This window comes from Halictus rubicundus, chromosome 2 (assembly GCF_050948215.1).
Source record: "Halictus rubicundus isolate RS-2024b chromosome 2, iyHalRubi1_principal, whole genome shotgun sequence".
Taxonomy (NCBI): Eukaryota; Metazoa; Arthropoda; class Insecta; order Hymenoptera; family Halictidae; genus Halictus; species Halictus rubicundus.
This window is the reverse complement of record NC_135150.1, coordinates 27,737,313-27,752,890: the sequence shown is the minus strand read 5'-3', so window position 1 is coordinate 27,752,890 and position 15,578 is coordinate 27,737,313. Positions and strand designations below refer to the sequence as shown.

Sequence of the window (15,578 nt, the reverse complement as noted above, 5' to 3'; positions counted from 1 at the left end):
CATGACTAATGAGGTGATTGAAACCACAACACGCGCAGAACTTTCTCAAAGTCAAACTAATTGATTTAATGAAATAAAAATTGGAAAGTTAAAATACGCGATACCGATTACTCCTTCGAACATCTTGCTTTTTGCAGGTTCTGAAACACTCAATATATCACGAAAAAATTAATTTTTAAATCTGGATAAATAATTCCGATACCCACATGTGGTTGGCAAAGCAAATCAGTGTTAAATGAATATGATATTGAATCATGCCCGAACATATTGCAAGAGGGTGTTCAGCTCCGCGACGTTTGCTTTCTCCAGTAAATCCCCAAAAATTACCTACTTTGGCGCGACGTTATGGGAGGTGACCGCAAGGAGGACTTCGCGAAGCATGCAATTCGCCGTGACGCAGCAAATCAAAGTGTTAAACGAGCATAACACAAGCATGTGTTAATCGTAAATCCCCAAAAATTACCTACTTTCGCGCGACGTTATGGGAGGTGACCGCAAGGAGGACTTCGCAAAGCATGCAATTGTTCATGACACAGCAAATCAAGGTGTTAAACTAGGACAAGACAAGCATGTGTTCAGCTCCACGTGGTTTGCGTTTTCCCTAGTAAATCCCCAAAAATTACTTACTTTCGCGCGACGTTATGGGAGGTGACCACAAGGAGGACTTAGCGAAGCATGCAATTCGCCGTTACGCAGCAAATCAAAAAACGAGCATAACACAAGCATGTTTTCAGCTCTACGTGGTTTGCGTTTTCTCTAATAAATCCCCAAAAATTAGCTACTTTCGCGCGACGTTATGGGAGGTGACCGCAAGGAGGACTTCGCGAAGCATGCATTTCGCCAAGACGCAGCAAATCAAGATGTTAAACGAGCATAACACAAGCATGTGTTAATCGTAAATCCCCAAAAATTACCTACTTTCGCGCGACGTTATGGGAGGTGACCGCAAGGAGGACTTCGCGAAGCATGCAATTCGCCAAGACGCAGCAAATCAAGATGTTAAACGAGCATAACACGAGCATGTGTTCAGCTGCACGTGGTTTGCGTTTCCCCTATAAAATCCCCAAAGATTACCTACTTTCGCGCGACGTTATGGGAGGTGACCGCAAGGAGGACATCGCCGGAGCATTCAGGTTCGCCTAAACGCCACTGTGGTGGCCTTTCGGCGCGGCTAACTCCGGTACAAAGCGTCGCCCTAGCAATTTACACCGGGAGCCATCCATTTTTGGAGGTCAACAGCTCTGCACACAGGCGCATTTACGCACCTGTATGTACTTAGTCTCCATTCCATCCGATATCACTTTACGGCTCCGCGATTCATTCGGCCTCTCTATCCGTCTCTCTGTATATGGCCGGCCGGGTCTATGTACACAGCTTGGGTCGCGTCAGTTTTTTGCTAGCCGGCAAGAGGAAAATGTGAAATAACTGTATTTACGAGCGAGCGAGCGCGCGCGGCCGCTCGTGACTCTTCGAAAATCGAGCCAATCCCGGCGGCGGCGTATCGCTCAGAATGGCTCCATCGTTCGTTTCTGGTGTCAAGGGTCTTATGGTCGGATATCCACACGTTTTTCCATGGTTTTGCGTTAATAGCGACGTCCCGGTCCCATGCCGTTCATCACGCGGACGCCGCGCGGCGCCGCCGGCCGATAGTAACTCAACTGATCGCGGATGTATCCGATTAAAAAAACGCCGAGGCCGCCCTTCGATGCGTTTTTCTCTACTGAAAATTTTTTCAGCTGAACCCTGCATTTCGAGAACGAATTTCGAAAAAAATTTTATGAATCTCCACCTCCCCCTAACAGTTTTCATTTTTTATTTCTTATTTTTACTACACCATAGAAGCTTGTCATCTTATCGGGGCACAGATATATCCAAAAACTAGAAAAAAGAATTTTAAGATTAACACGTTCGTCGCCGCGTCACCCATATGTGGGTGACGAAATTATTTGTGCAGGTTTTAAAATGGATTTTTACGTTGATATATTCATTGTACTAAACTTGATTAGGATCTGTAACATACAAGGAAGTTGGAGGATTACTCAGTATCGTACATTTAATTTTTTGCAATTTTTATTTCATTAAATAACTTACTTTAATTTTATGGAATTGTTGGGGTTTCTAGTTGGGCGTTCAAAGTGTTAAACAATTTAAGATAAAAGATTAGACAATTATCGTAGAGTTATCGAGTTACCCTGAACACCGATTTGAAAAATATAGTTTCGAAAAAATTGTATTTAAATTGTATTAATTGTAATTGTTTTAATTGTATTTATAGTATTTTCTCCTACGATTGTCATAATTTTGCCATTTCAAAGAATTTAAATTTTGGGAATTTTAAGAATTCCATTTTTAAGGTTTTGTATTTTTGTGAAATACAATGAGGAAGAAATCGATTTTTGGACCAGTTTTCCAATAAATAGTTCACCGATTGGTAATCGTATAAAAATTTGAAAAGTGGGGTTCTCAACGCACTTTCGCGGATTTTTCTCCTACAGTAAATGCGCCGGAGAAAAACGGATGAAATGACAAAGTCATAAACATACTGAACGGAACGAACTAGAGAGAGCTCGGTTATCATAGTCAAAACTTTAAACGCGTTTCCTCAAGACTACATTTCCTTTTACGGTGGCCTGGAAAACTCTGCTAATCAACTTCAAAGTTTGAGTGCGGGTTCCCAATAAGATTCCGCATCTGTTACCGGAACCTTTTTATTTTTTTTAATCCGATTCCCCATTCGTTAGTAGCGCAGAAAGAAGGACGATTTATCCTCTAACAGACCCAACATCTTTAGCACCAATTTTTCATTTATAGAAACTTTTTAAAACGATTCGAACATTGGACAGCCATCCTCGTGTTTAATAAAAACAGAATTCCCAGAATTTAATTCAGAATTTCATTAAGTTCCCGAATTTTTAAACATATTTAAGTCCTCCCAAAAGAAAAATCCAAAAATGTATAATAAGTCGTAGCTGGTATAAAAAATTTTTTTAAATCAACAGGCAGGTAGTAGCAGCTAAATCTTGCATAATATCTCACGGCATACACCTACGCATACTTTTGCCAAAAATTGCGAAGGAGCTTCGAGGAATACAGTGTCTTCTCGATATATGTCAACAGCACGGGTCTTGTCAGCGACTTGTATCGTCGAGGAGACATACTCGACTTATGTTTACACTCCTCGGCGTCCGAGGCCTCTCAAGTTTCGTGGGCCCTCGTGGAGTGTACCCAGTAGTGGGGATAATTCCGCGACGTTTATCGTCCAGGCCTTGGCGACATATATAGAGAAACCACAGTATCTTCTAAACTCTTAACGAAAGTTATCGTTTGCGTTTAAATTTGCATTATCAATTTGAACTCTGGAAATTGGAAAACACAAAGAAGCTAATATCAAAATAACAAGTTTACTTTTATAAAACGAACAAGCACAATTGGTAAAAGAATTCTAACAGAAGCTTTAATACTTGTTTGTTGGTTTTAATATCGTTACTTACCTTCGCAATAGATATCTGGGAACACTTCGTACGAAGGTTTCGAATGCCAACGTGAAAGTTGATTTTTCAATTATTGTCAACGCACCGTGTACAGTCTGCGTGAAATCTCGGATTCGTGTCTTGCGACCTAACGGGGAGCGTTATGCTCGTCGGATCTCGAACACGGCTCCCTTGGCCCTCGAGCCGTTGCCTAAAGGTTCGCGAATCGCGGGGCAAAAAGGGAAAGGGTTGATCGTGTCGCGCGCGAGGACCGATCCGAGTTTAGCCGACGGGGCTCTTGAAAGTCACTTAACTTAGATTGCGCCGACGAAATGACTTTAGTTCTCCCGGAAAACTTCGTTCCGCCGGCGGAGCATTGCTTGAAAGCACCCGAAAAAAAGGGCGACACCGAAGGAATGCACAGGAGGGCTGACGGAGAGAGGATACAGGAAGGAGGGAGGGGTGGGGGTAGTGGAGGAAGTATACAAAAAGACGAGAGACAGTCGAGCACACACGCATCGGATGCAGCGGCAACCTTCCCAAGGACGAAAATGCAAGCGCAACCTATGCCTCTCATCCTCCCTTCGTTCAGCTGACATTTCCGGAGGGCGAACGTTTTTACCTGCCAGCCGATACCGATTATTGGACTCTGGGGATACTTGCACGCTTATGGCATCTGCGACTCTGTGATGCACCGGGGAGTGGGCTCTGTTAGGGAACCCACTGCTATTTTTGGGAGGCGACCGCGAATTTTTAGGTATTTTGTGGATTTTAGACGCGAAATGCTAAGATTTTGTGAAAATGGTAATTGGTACATTAGAATGAAAAATGATGATTGGTACATTAGAATTTTAACCTACAATTTTACATTAGAAGTTAAGCGTGGAATTTAGATTTAACCCTTTGCACTCGGAGCTATTTTCATTGTAAAACTAAATTTTTCTTCCGTCTTAGAACGTTTTCATTTTATTCGCAGGAAACTGATCCGATTTCCACATATAATATTTAAATGTTTAGGAATCTATTGAATACAAATTTTTTTATGTAACAAATATTGTGTAATATTTTATGTAATTTCTTCGAAATAATGCAACAACAATTTTTAGTGGTGCTTCAGAGTCACCACTCGAGTGCAAAGGGTTAAAAACCCCCCACAGTGTGCGGAATTAAAATATAAAAGGTTAAAAAAAAGTTAAAAGTTAAAAAGACGTGTATACGCGTCGAAAGCAAGGCAAAATGGTCCTATTATAAATTTTTTCTATTTTTCTATTTTTTTTATTTTTTAGTGGTCCTATTTTATAATAATGTTCTTATTGTATTCCATTAAAATTTCGAGTTTTTGTAGTCAATGGTAATTTTATATTTTTCACGACGAGTATACACGTCGAACGCACCGTAATTTGGTTTGACGTGTATACACGTCAAACACGCTTAACTGGTTAAAAGACTAATGTGTTCCTGTGCTGACGATATTTGCTGTTAATATTAAACAATTTTTTACTTCTCTACAGTCTTTTCTCGATATACGTCCCAAGTATCTACCCGATAAAAGTCCTAGAACTATCCCCACTCTCGCGGAGTATACCCCGTGAGGAAAAACTTCGCTGTCCTTTTCTACGTTCGTGTATCAAAGAATAGTATTTTCTACCCGATATGCGTCCCTGGGTAGATCCGTGTTGTGGACATATATCGAGTGAGAGGTCAAAATGCTTGGCTGTCCTTTCCTACGTCCTGCAGTGTATCACAGAATAGTATCTTCTACCCGATATATGTCACTGGGAAGACCCGTGTTGTGGACATATATCGAGTGAGAGGTCAAAATGCTTGGCTGTCCTTTCCTACGTCCTGCAGTGTATCACAGAATAGTATCTTCTACCCGATATATGTCACTGGACATATATCGAGTAAACCCTGTAAAGGGTGTATAAAAAGTAATGGTCATTCGACCTAGGGGTGAATCTACACCTCCGGATCGGTGGACATTTGTCAAAGAAACTTGCCGCGAAATTGTTTATAACAAAGAAAAAAAGTTTTTCTTTACATCTACACCTTCTATACATCGAGAAATGAAAAAGTTCAAAAGGAACCATGCATCGAAAGCAAACAGTTATCGAGATACAAGTTGTTAAAGTTTCTGCAAAATTTGATTGTGTGGAGTTACACGTATAGTGAAAAGCCTGCTACTACAGTCCACCTGACCGTGTCGATGAGGCAGAACATAATCGTGTGCGTGCCTCGAGAGACAAACGAAATCTAAAGGGACATTCGTCGCTAGGTTCGTACCTAATCATTGTCACCCGCCCATTCGGATCATGAAGTTGCAAAATATGGAAGAAAACCGTGTATCCAATGTTATACATGCGAATACTAATCCCACAATATGAAACACTAATGTAAAGTACACTTACAAATTTTTCAGAATGATCTGTTTCTCCGTCGGATCCGCATCACACTATTCTTGACCGGAGCCTATTTTCGAAGCACGCAACACCACACTTCTACACAATCACTGTACACTACACAACACACTTTACGAAATCGTGACAGAGCGAACGAGAAGAAGTTGCTCCGACCACGATCAAAATAATACTGCGATTTTAATCGCTTCGCTGCCACGAACGTGTTGGGGTCAGGTTATACTAGGCAGGTCAGACGCCGAGAGTCTGTAAACACTAGATGCGGAAACGAGGTAAACAAATTCTGCCGGCTGAAGTGCCGTCCCGGTTTCCCAGAACTCCCTGTTTTTGTATCTGTCGTTTACAGGCTCTCGGCTTGTGCCCTGCCTAGTATAACCTGACCGTCACACGACCATGCGAGCGAAGCGGCTGAAATCACAATATTATTTTGTTCGTGGTCGGAGTAACTTCTTCTCGTTCGGGATAAGGTAGAGTGACCACGTTACCGACAAAAATAGAAGAAAAATGGTTTCACGCGCCTCAACTTTTCGTCCTTGTATGAGAATATTTTTCGCCGGGAAAGGGCTCGTTCGAAAGAGGAAGCTTCAATCTAGCGCGCGCTGGTCACGAGCTGACGAGATTGTGCAGATATTTGGTAATATAAGCGTTAGAAGTGGGCCAAAAATTGACGATGCGCGTGCCGTGGAATCCGAGCATTTTTCTGCCATTTGATGAATTTTCTGGATAAAATCGAAACCAGCGCGGGCTAGAAAATATCTCCGGCTACAAATTCAGCCATATTTTGTCTTGATTCTCTGCGAAATAAAGCCGAAAACTTGAAGCACGTTTCTGGCAAGTCAGAATTCATGATATCAATGATATGACTTAAGACCCGTAATTCCGCGACATTTATCATCCAGACAATGGCGACATATATCGAGTAAACACTGTACTCGTAGAATACGAAAGACGAAAGTAAAGAAGCTCGTCCGACAAGGGGTGAGTCGCGAATGCCTCGAATTAATTAACGGAGGCAATATGTCCGTCTGTCGGCGGAGCAGTCGCACGATTTCCCATCAGACGCGTTCCTCCGGCATAAGCGATTTGCCCGTGTCGTTTCCAGTGACGCAGGTCGAGCCGAATTATCCGGCGAGAGTTGTTCCGCGAGGGTGGCTAGTCGACGAGAATTAAAACGTTGTCGGCTGTTTGTCGGTCTGTTCGTCAGCCCGGCCGGGATAAACACACGCGGGAAAAACCGATTGCGTCCTGTCTGGGAGCAAATTAAAAATCAATTCCAGGTACAGGTAATTCGAAAGTGTTCGGGGCCGGGCATTTCTACGGGCCGGCAAGTTTCGAACGGGGGAACCCGGTCTACCCCGAAAGTTTCCGCGTCAGCTGGCGCGGCCGAACTTGCGCTGCTTGGAAAAATATTTCTCGCCAAAGCGAATGCATATTTTCCGCTGACTCGGTGACTTAATTAACTATTGTTTCGTCGTCAGTCCCGAACACCGAGCGGGCGAACCTCGATATCCTCCAGCCGCGGCCATCCCCCGAGAGGATTTTTGTTTGATTTCCAATTACTGCCTAAACCGATTCGCTCGCTATTAATACGCGCGTATGTCAATGCATATCAGACTGGACTTTCTCTGTTTCTCATATTTTAATAGATAGACTGCGGGTTTTGTACATTTATGGTAAAGATAACAACATTTGAAACTGATTAGAGAAATTGAAGAATATGTTTGTATTCTTTTCTACTCACTGAAATTATTAGACATTTTTATTTGGCCCTTGTGCGCTGCAATTAATGAAGACAATTTTTATTTTGAAAGATCCGCAGTGTATTCATAAATTGTTCTGATTCGGTTTTGTTTAAAGAAGGTAGAGCATTTATTTAAGACATAAATTATTCAGTTGATTGGTATTAGTCGTGCGTTAAAAAATGCATTGATGTCTGTGATAGGGTTTTTATTGCTTTGAGAAATCGATTAATAATTGCGGCTGATCTGTAGTTGAATTGATAGATAAATTATCCAACACCATCTGGATGCAATTAATAGGGGTCGCATTAGTCATTCCTTAGTGCTAAATGTTTTCAAATTGCACTGAACTAACGATTATCCTAAACTACAATGTACTGTGTGGTTTGAAATTAATGTTTAGACTATGAATATTTATTTCGAACAAACTAAAATTGTGGAATATTAGACTCAGAAAGGTTTAGAAACAATTTTAAAAACGACTTAATATTGATTGGTCAAAGAAGCGCGAATACGACATTGTTAATTGTATGGACATTTATGATAATTCTCATGATCGATCTGGGGAGAGGAAAGATGAACGGTCGCTTAAAAATGCACAATTTTATTTTATCAGAGTATATTAAAAGTTTCTGCGTTTCTGTGTAATTTTCTCTTGGAAAGATAACCATAACTGCACTGAAATTCTTTGTAAAAGTAATTTTAACGCGATCCAGACACATTTGTTTTACGAAATTATGAAATTTATTTCAAGAGCAAAGTATTCTTAATTTCCGGCTACTGAAAGCCTTTCTTTGTAAATGAGAATAATTCATGAAAATTCTGCCAGGAGCTGAATGTAAAAATTAAACACAAGAATTGTGATATTTCTTGCTGAAAGTGAACGATAATGCTTTCACATTTTATTTGGTTCTTATAACTCCATTATAAATGATAAATTTATTACAAATTTTCTGAGTTACTTAATACAATAATTTGTAAAATACTTGTATTATTATACAATTATTATACGAGTATTGTATCATTACACAATTATTGTACAAGTATTGTATCATTACACAATTATTATACAAGTATTGTATCATTACACAATTATTATGTAAGTATTGTATAATTGCAATTATATAATATTGCATATTGTGCAATTATTTTATACATCTACATCAATTAATAGTATTACTATGGGATGTGAAAAATATATTCTAAAAAGATGAAAATTAAATGTTAAGGAATACTTACTGGCAACGTTTATATATAATTACTAGTGTATATTAAATAAATTTTGTAATGGCATTAAGATTGTTAACAATCTACCGAAGCTTTAGACACAACTGTTTTCATACAGAGCATAGTCATTTGTTCTCTACAAAATACGAACGGGAAGTACCACTCACTGGCCGATCATTATGTCTCCGAAACCCCCTGACCTACAAAGTTGAAATTTCCGAGCGAAGTTACAAAGTTACTCTTCGGTCCCAGGTGCTCACTAAGAAAGCCCGCTGAAAAATTCATTCCCCGAGGGGTAAACTAAGAGTTGAACCTTGAATAATGAAATTTCCAAATGTTTGTCTTCTTGGAGTCTATGTAGCATCAAATCAAACGGAATTTCAACTTAAACAGGAACATGAACATACATCGAATATTCATTCTCACTGTGCTCACAAAAAAAAACTTATATTTTTTGCACAAATTCACCTACTGTATATAATTTCGTCAATGACGTATTTCCCCATTTTCTCCACCAGTAAAACCAAAGGGATGAAATTCGGAACACTGTTGTAAAATGTATTCTCTTCACAGTACTAATGCGATTTTTTTGCACAAAAATCACAAACACTTGTGTTCTACGTATACACTTCTCTTCATTTACTTATAAAATTGAAATTAACAAAGTATAAGTGTCGTCTACTATATTCGAAAATATTTTGCGATTTTTCAGAGTCTGTACTATTCGCTTTAACCCTTAACGGACGAATGCCGTCATATAAGCGGCACGGCACTTTTATATGGCGGCAAAAATAAAAAAAAAGAAATAAAATATAAATATATATAAAATAAAATATAAATATTTTCCTTTCCATACATGACACAAAAATGTCGAGTCCACAGTTTCTCTTCGTATGAAAAATAGCCTGTCCGAAGTAAACTCGAAAGACTCCCAAACCGTTAAGAGTTAATGTTTACTCATACAAATAACGCTATCGAAAGACGAGCATTCGCTTGATTGGCCAGCCCAATAGAAATACAATTTTGTGCAGGAGAAAAAATTGCGAAATACAGGCCACACAGCAGGGTGTACATACGTAGCTCTTTAAAGGTACTTTTCATCCGGCCATATTACACAAAGACTGACCCTTTCCCAATTATTCCGGGAGCCGAGCGCTCTATACTTTCCGAAAGCCATTATCGCAGTGCTCCAGGTCATTTGCTCGCGGAATCATTTCGAGCGGTTGCTCGGCCTCTATGACGCGGGATTCGGCGAACAATAATTGTAATTCGAATAGCCAGAGAGGGAGGGGGAGGGGGACGGCTTAAACAATTCAGGAGGAACCGGTTGCCAATCCGTAGATTAAGAAACGAAATTTCAATCTTTTCTGCCGATTGTTTATTGAAGAGCGAGCACCCACACGCGTGCCCGCGTCGGTCCGCGCCGCGCGTCGGTTCTCCTCTATCAATACGTAATGTATTTGCACTCGCGTCTGCGTGTGTGCACCGTATTTATGCACATATCGACGGAATATGTGAATCCACAGGTACAAACGCGCATTCGCACGCACCCGACCGTGTGCACAAACACGAGACACGGGAGGATCGCTCAGCCATAAACCATGGCGGTTTACGTTATCGTCTGGCCGGATCTACCCGTCGGCAAACTGCTGCAATTTGGCTAACGCTCCTTGCAGGCTGTGTGCTCGTGGAAATTGATAGGGCCGAAACGACGCGACGCGATGCGACGCGACGCAGCGCGACGCAACGCGACGCAACGGCCTCTCGGCTTTTTTTGTCGATATTTCCAGAGCCGGCGCTGCCGTGACAAATGATCGGCCATCGGAAGATGGCCCGCGTCTTCGCCGTAAACTATACTACTCGACCCCCCCCCCCCCCGAAGAGAGCACCTAAGCGAGAAAGTTGAACCTCTCGCCCCCTTATCGCCGGAAGGTTATCTCGATTAACGACAACCTGCGCCAATGGGTGTGTCCTTGGCAGAGTGACAGGTGCTCGGAGGATGTTGCGTGAAACACGTACTCGGGGATTTTTCGGAATTTTTTTGAACTATTGATTTAACGAGGCTGGAATTGACAACTTTTTTGTGAAACTTTTAGCGATGCATTCGTGGCATTTTTCTGAGTGAAACGATACCAAACACGATATTCTTCGAAGCATATTTGCTCGCGCAATTCACGATTTTCTAGGACCTCGATTATCCGAACCGATGACGTCTGAGTAATTCCTATTATAATTTTCTCCTAATTTCACGGGCGAAAATTTTTCACTCCGAAGCGGTCCATGTAGAACACGATTTAATAAATAGCATGAAACGAGCACAAAGTGCCTAGTTTGTTTTTTCTTGTGTCAATGGCAAAATTTATTTTTGTGTAAACTTAATGATCTTTTTCTACCAGTATATTTGTGACATTTTTCTGAGTGAAACGATACCAAACACGATATTCTTCGAAGCATATTTGCTCGCGAAATTCACGATTTTGTAGGACCTCGATTATCCGAACCGATGACGTCTGAGTAATTAGTATCCTAATTTTCTCCTAATTTCACGGGCGAAAATTTTTCACTCTAAAGCGGTCCATGTAGAACACGATTTAATAAATAGCATGAAACGAGCACAAAGTGCCTAGTTTGTTTTGTCTTTTATAAATGGCAAAATTTATTTTTGTGTAAATTTAATGATCTTTTTCTACCAGTATATTTGTGACATTTTTCTGAGTGAAACGATACCAAACACGATATCCTTCCAAGTATGTTTGCTCGCGCAATTCACGATTTTGTAGAACCTCGATTATCCGAACGGTGTCCGAATACATCCTTCCGTAATTTCCTCCTAATTTCACTGCAATCTAAATTGAATCCATATACAACACATTATACAAATCAGAATAGATTGAATCTACTAATGAAGCTAGATAACTGTTCCATTATACGAACACGCGTGATTAACTGATTAGTTCGGATAATCGAGGTTCTACTGTATCGTGGATTAAACGTGTAAATATTGTCGGAAGTTTATCGTGTTTGGGCTCTTTTCAATCGGAAAAATGTCACGCATGCGTCGATAAAAATTCCATAAAAAAAAATATAATTGAACGCAAAAGAGTTTTACCATTGGATTCGTGCTTCGGTGACGATGTTTGAACAGTTTGATTTTACTTTAAATTGCTTTTTTATGTACATCACAGCTCGATGATATTCGATTAATTGTTCGTCGTTTAATCAGCGAGGCAAATATGCGGATGCTTAAGATTCTATATAATTATAGCTGATTTCATGCATGACATCAGTGCTCACTTCAGTGAAACGTAGGAAATATCGAAATGAAATAGCGATTCAATTATATTGTCGATATCAATTTCATTAAATTTTGAATATAATTTAAAACGACGATGAAATCCAATTATAAAAATATTTGCACGAACTCAAATTGAACAGTTTAATCACTGTACTGCGGATTTCGTGGAAAAACTTTTGTAACTCCATTGTGAGAAACAGGAGTTTTAAAAAAACTGTACTTTTAATCTTGATAATTTTAATACACCAAAATACTGCTCTCAAATTTTTTACTCTCTCCCTGACTTTATTGTGACAACATTTTCTCGTCACAAATGCGCAAAATCCGCAGTCTATTAATCACTAGCAGAAAGAACTCGCATCTGAACATACAAAAGGTGCATTAACAACTAAAAGAATAATATTCAATTAACGCGCGACTTATTCGCGACACATGTATTTCGCAGCACGTGAATTACACGTGACACCCTCCGGAATATTTAATGTTCCATTTAATAGTGCTGTAATTACGCGACAGCGGCGACGTCAAACGAACCTGCTTAGGAGATTAAAAATAAATTAATCTCCGCGAACGGGCACAATATAAATCTGGTCGTTTCGTTCGCTGCGAAACTGCAAAACGCCGCGGTGTTATTACAGTGAGCTAATTATAACAATACACACATTTTCCGCATAATTAACCCGGGGATTTCTGCACGCTCTAAAATGTCCACGCCCGACAGTGACGCGGAATGTTGGAAACGTTTACGCGGCCGCGATAGGAAACAGAATGGATTATAAAGTCTGGCAATGAGTAACAGAAAATAAGTGAATTTTCTGCTAATGCATCGGGACCCCCGACGGAACGAATGAAAGGGAACAAATTACGCGTGTCGGGAGCACGCCGACCATTTTTGTGGGCGGAACGATGCTGGATAATGCAGTTTTCCGATGGAAAAAGTCGCAATTTTGTAACGGTAATTCGGCACGCGGTTAAGTAAATCCGATCGAGTTGAAAGAGATGGGAAAACGTCGATGAAAAATGCAGAGAAATTCGTTTAACGATTGACAACATTTGTTTGCGTTCGCTGCAGAGTCTGCATGCGACGTCGCCCATTACCGTCTCAGTCGTAAGAACGTCAATCTTCCAGACAGAATTAAAATTAATTATTCATTACATCAAAGTTTCGCGAACGTCGATATAGCTTGTTCAGTTTGTGAATTAATTGCAACATTTATACTCAATACTTTGCTTATTTACCATTCAACAGTAATTTTTATAATAAATTAGAAAATTTGCCAAGCTAAAATTCATTATTGATTTACACAAATTACTCTTTTAAAAAACCAATTTAAACAGTCGCACAGTTAAAAACGCACAAAAGTGTACGAAATTCTGAATTTTCCTGTATTTGGAACATAATAATTATTTCACATAAATTCCTGTTATCGCAAAACAGCTCGGAACTTTAATTTAACTTGCGCAAAGACAGGGAACAAAATTATTTACTGTAAAAATTTATTCCAGAGAGAATATCTCGTAGGAGATTCGGGCAACTTCCAATTAATCCCGACGTCCGCCGCCATTTTTTTTTTCGCCGGAGAACGTGTCCGTCGCGAAGAATATTTCACAACCTCTGACCGATTTACTGCCGGACGTTATTTCTCAATTATCGAATCCCGTCGCGCACGGAACAGAAAGAATTAATACGACAGCGTACACTTGTTATTTATCGCAATTTTCATCGCGGTGCGTTCGCGCGCAATAAATAACGTAAGGAAAAATCGTCGGCGTTCGTCGACGGACTGAAACGCGAGAGAAAGAGAGACAAAGCTATAAACCGTCCTGACGTGAAGCGTAGAACAACCGGATGTCCGACTGGAGAGTTAGAGGCAAGGAGGCCTCGGTTTTATGAAATTCGCGTGATCGATGGCGGACGAACGTCACGACGTGACGTCTCCTCTGCTATCATGGTGACGTCGAACGCGATTTGTCACGTGGAAAGGAATTCTCAAAAACCTCTAGCTGAAAATAACCACAGCTAAATCTCCGCCATTCTAACGCTCAATTCAAAGACAACTTTTGAAAAGACGACTTTTTGCAATTATATTAGGGGGACTCATAAGTAATCAATTATTTTGAAATCTGAAACAAACTTTGTGGTAAATCAAGTTTTTAATTTATTACTAGTTTGCCATCTTTCCTGCAAATTTTCAATCCCCCTCTTATAGAAATCCAGGGTCAAGCAAAATATGACTCAAGGTGCCTCCTTGCTGATGGGCCACATGTTCATATACACTTTCATGTATTGTACTATGTACTAGCAATCATTGTGTTTCGAATACAAGTATGAACATTTCACTGAATATTGTTTCATTCACAATTTATACTTGAAACACTTTGATCGCGTATCAACCATGTTTTACTACATTGACGACTACGCTCTTTTTAATGCATGCTGAAAACAAGTTAGCCTAATTTAAACTCTCTTCTGATTATATTGAGATCAGATTTCAAAATTTATTTCAGGTTCTACGTTCTGAAAATTGTGAAATTTTTAGCTGACTTTGTTTGATAATAACTCTTTTTATAAATATCCACGCCTAGCTAAAACCCCCACAATACTATGAAAATTGTATTTGAATGGCATATGTTAGGAGGACCCATAAGTAATCAATTATTTTGAAATCGGAAACAAACTTTGTAGTAAATTGAAGTTTTTATTTCTTAATTTATTATACAATCTCCTGGCCTGTCAGAGTGATCATAATCACCAGCAGCAAACCTTCTGAACCAACGTTGACAGTTGTTGACCTTCGATACATCTCCATAAACATCGCAAAATTTCTTTGTTGTCGCCGTTGCATTAAATCCCACGTGAAAATGAAAAAGTATGCAACGACGAATATGATCCTCGTAATTGTAAACAAAAATTATACTTTTCAACGATACTTTTCAAGTTTCCTCTTCAACGATCGGTACAGAACTAATTGTAAGGACAAAGCAGATTCTTTGCGAATAATTGATTACTTATAGGTACCCCTAATACTATGCATACATTTCTATTGATATACTCGTAAAATTGAAATTAACACCAGAACTACCGGACCAGTCAACATGACCGGTTCCTAATTTTTTCTTTTACAATTACTGAAATTGTAAAAATGTTATCATCGGAAATTTTTGAATGAACCTCCTCATTGAAGCACATATTACGATAAAAGTTGTATGAAGTCTGAATGGGCGTAGTCTTGTCACCGTTATAAAGCAATACAGTAAGGAGCAAAACTGAACACACATACGACATTTTAACAAAAATAATTTTTTATTCAATATTTGCATGTAGAATACAAACGAAACAAACTACTTGGTATTATCTACAATCTTTTGGCTTTTCAAAACAAACTTAACATTTGTGATATTATTATTATTTCGCTTCATACAATTTTTT

General features: G+C 39.6%; 1 protein-coding gene and 1 long non-coding RNA gene across 6 annotated transcripts in view; one reads left to right on the top strand and one right to left on the bottom strand.

The window, feature by feature from the left end:
- LOC143365874 (uncharacterized) overlaps positions 1-15,578 on the bottom strand; it is a 501,730-nt gene that overhangs the window by 180,679 nt on the left and 305,473 nt on the right. The window lies entirely within an intron of this gene.
- Positions 1-15,578, top strand: part of LOC143365807 (tyrosine-protein kinase Dnt) — a 158,205-nt gene that overhangs the window by 932 nt on the left and 141,695 nt on the right. The window lies entirely within an intron of this gene.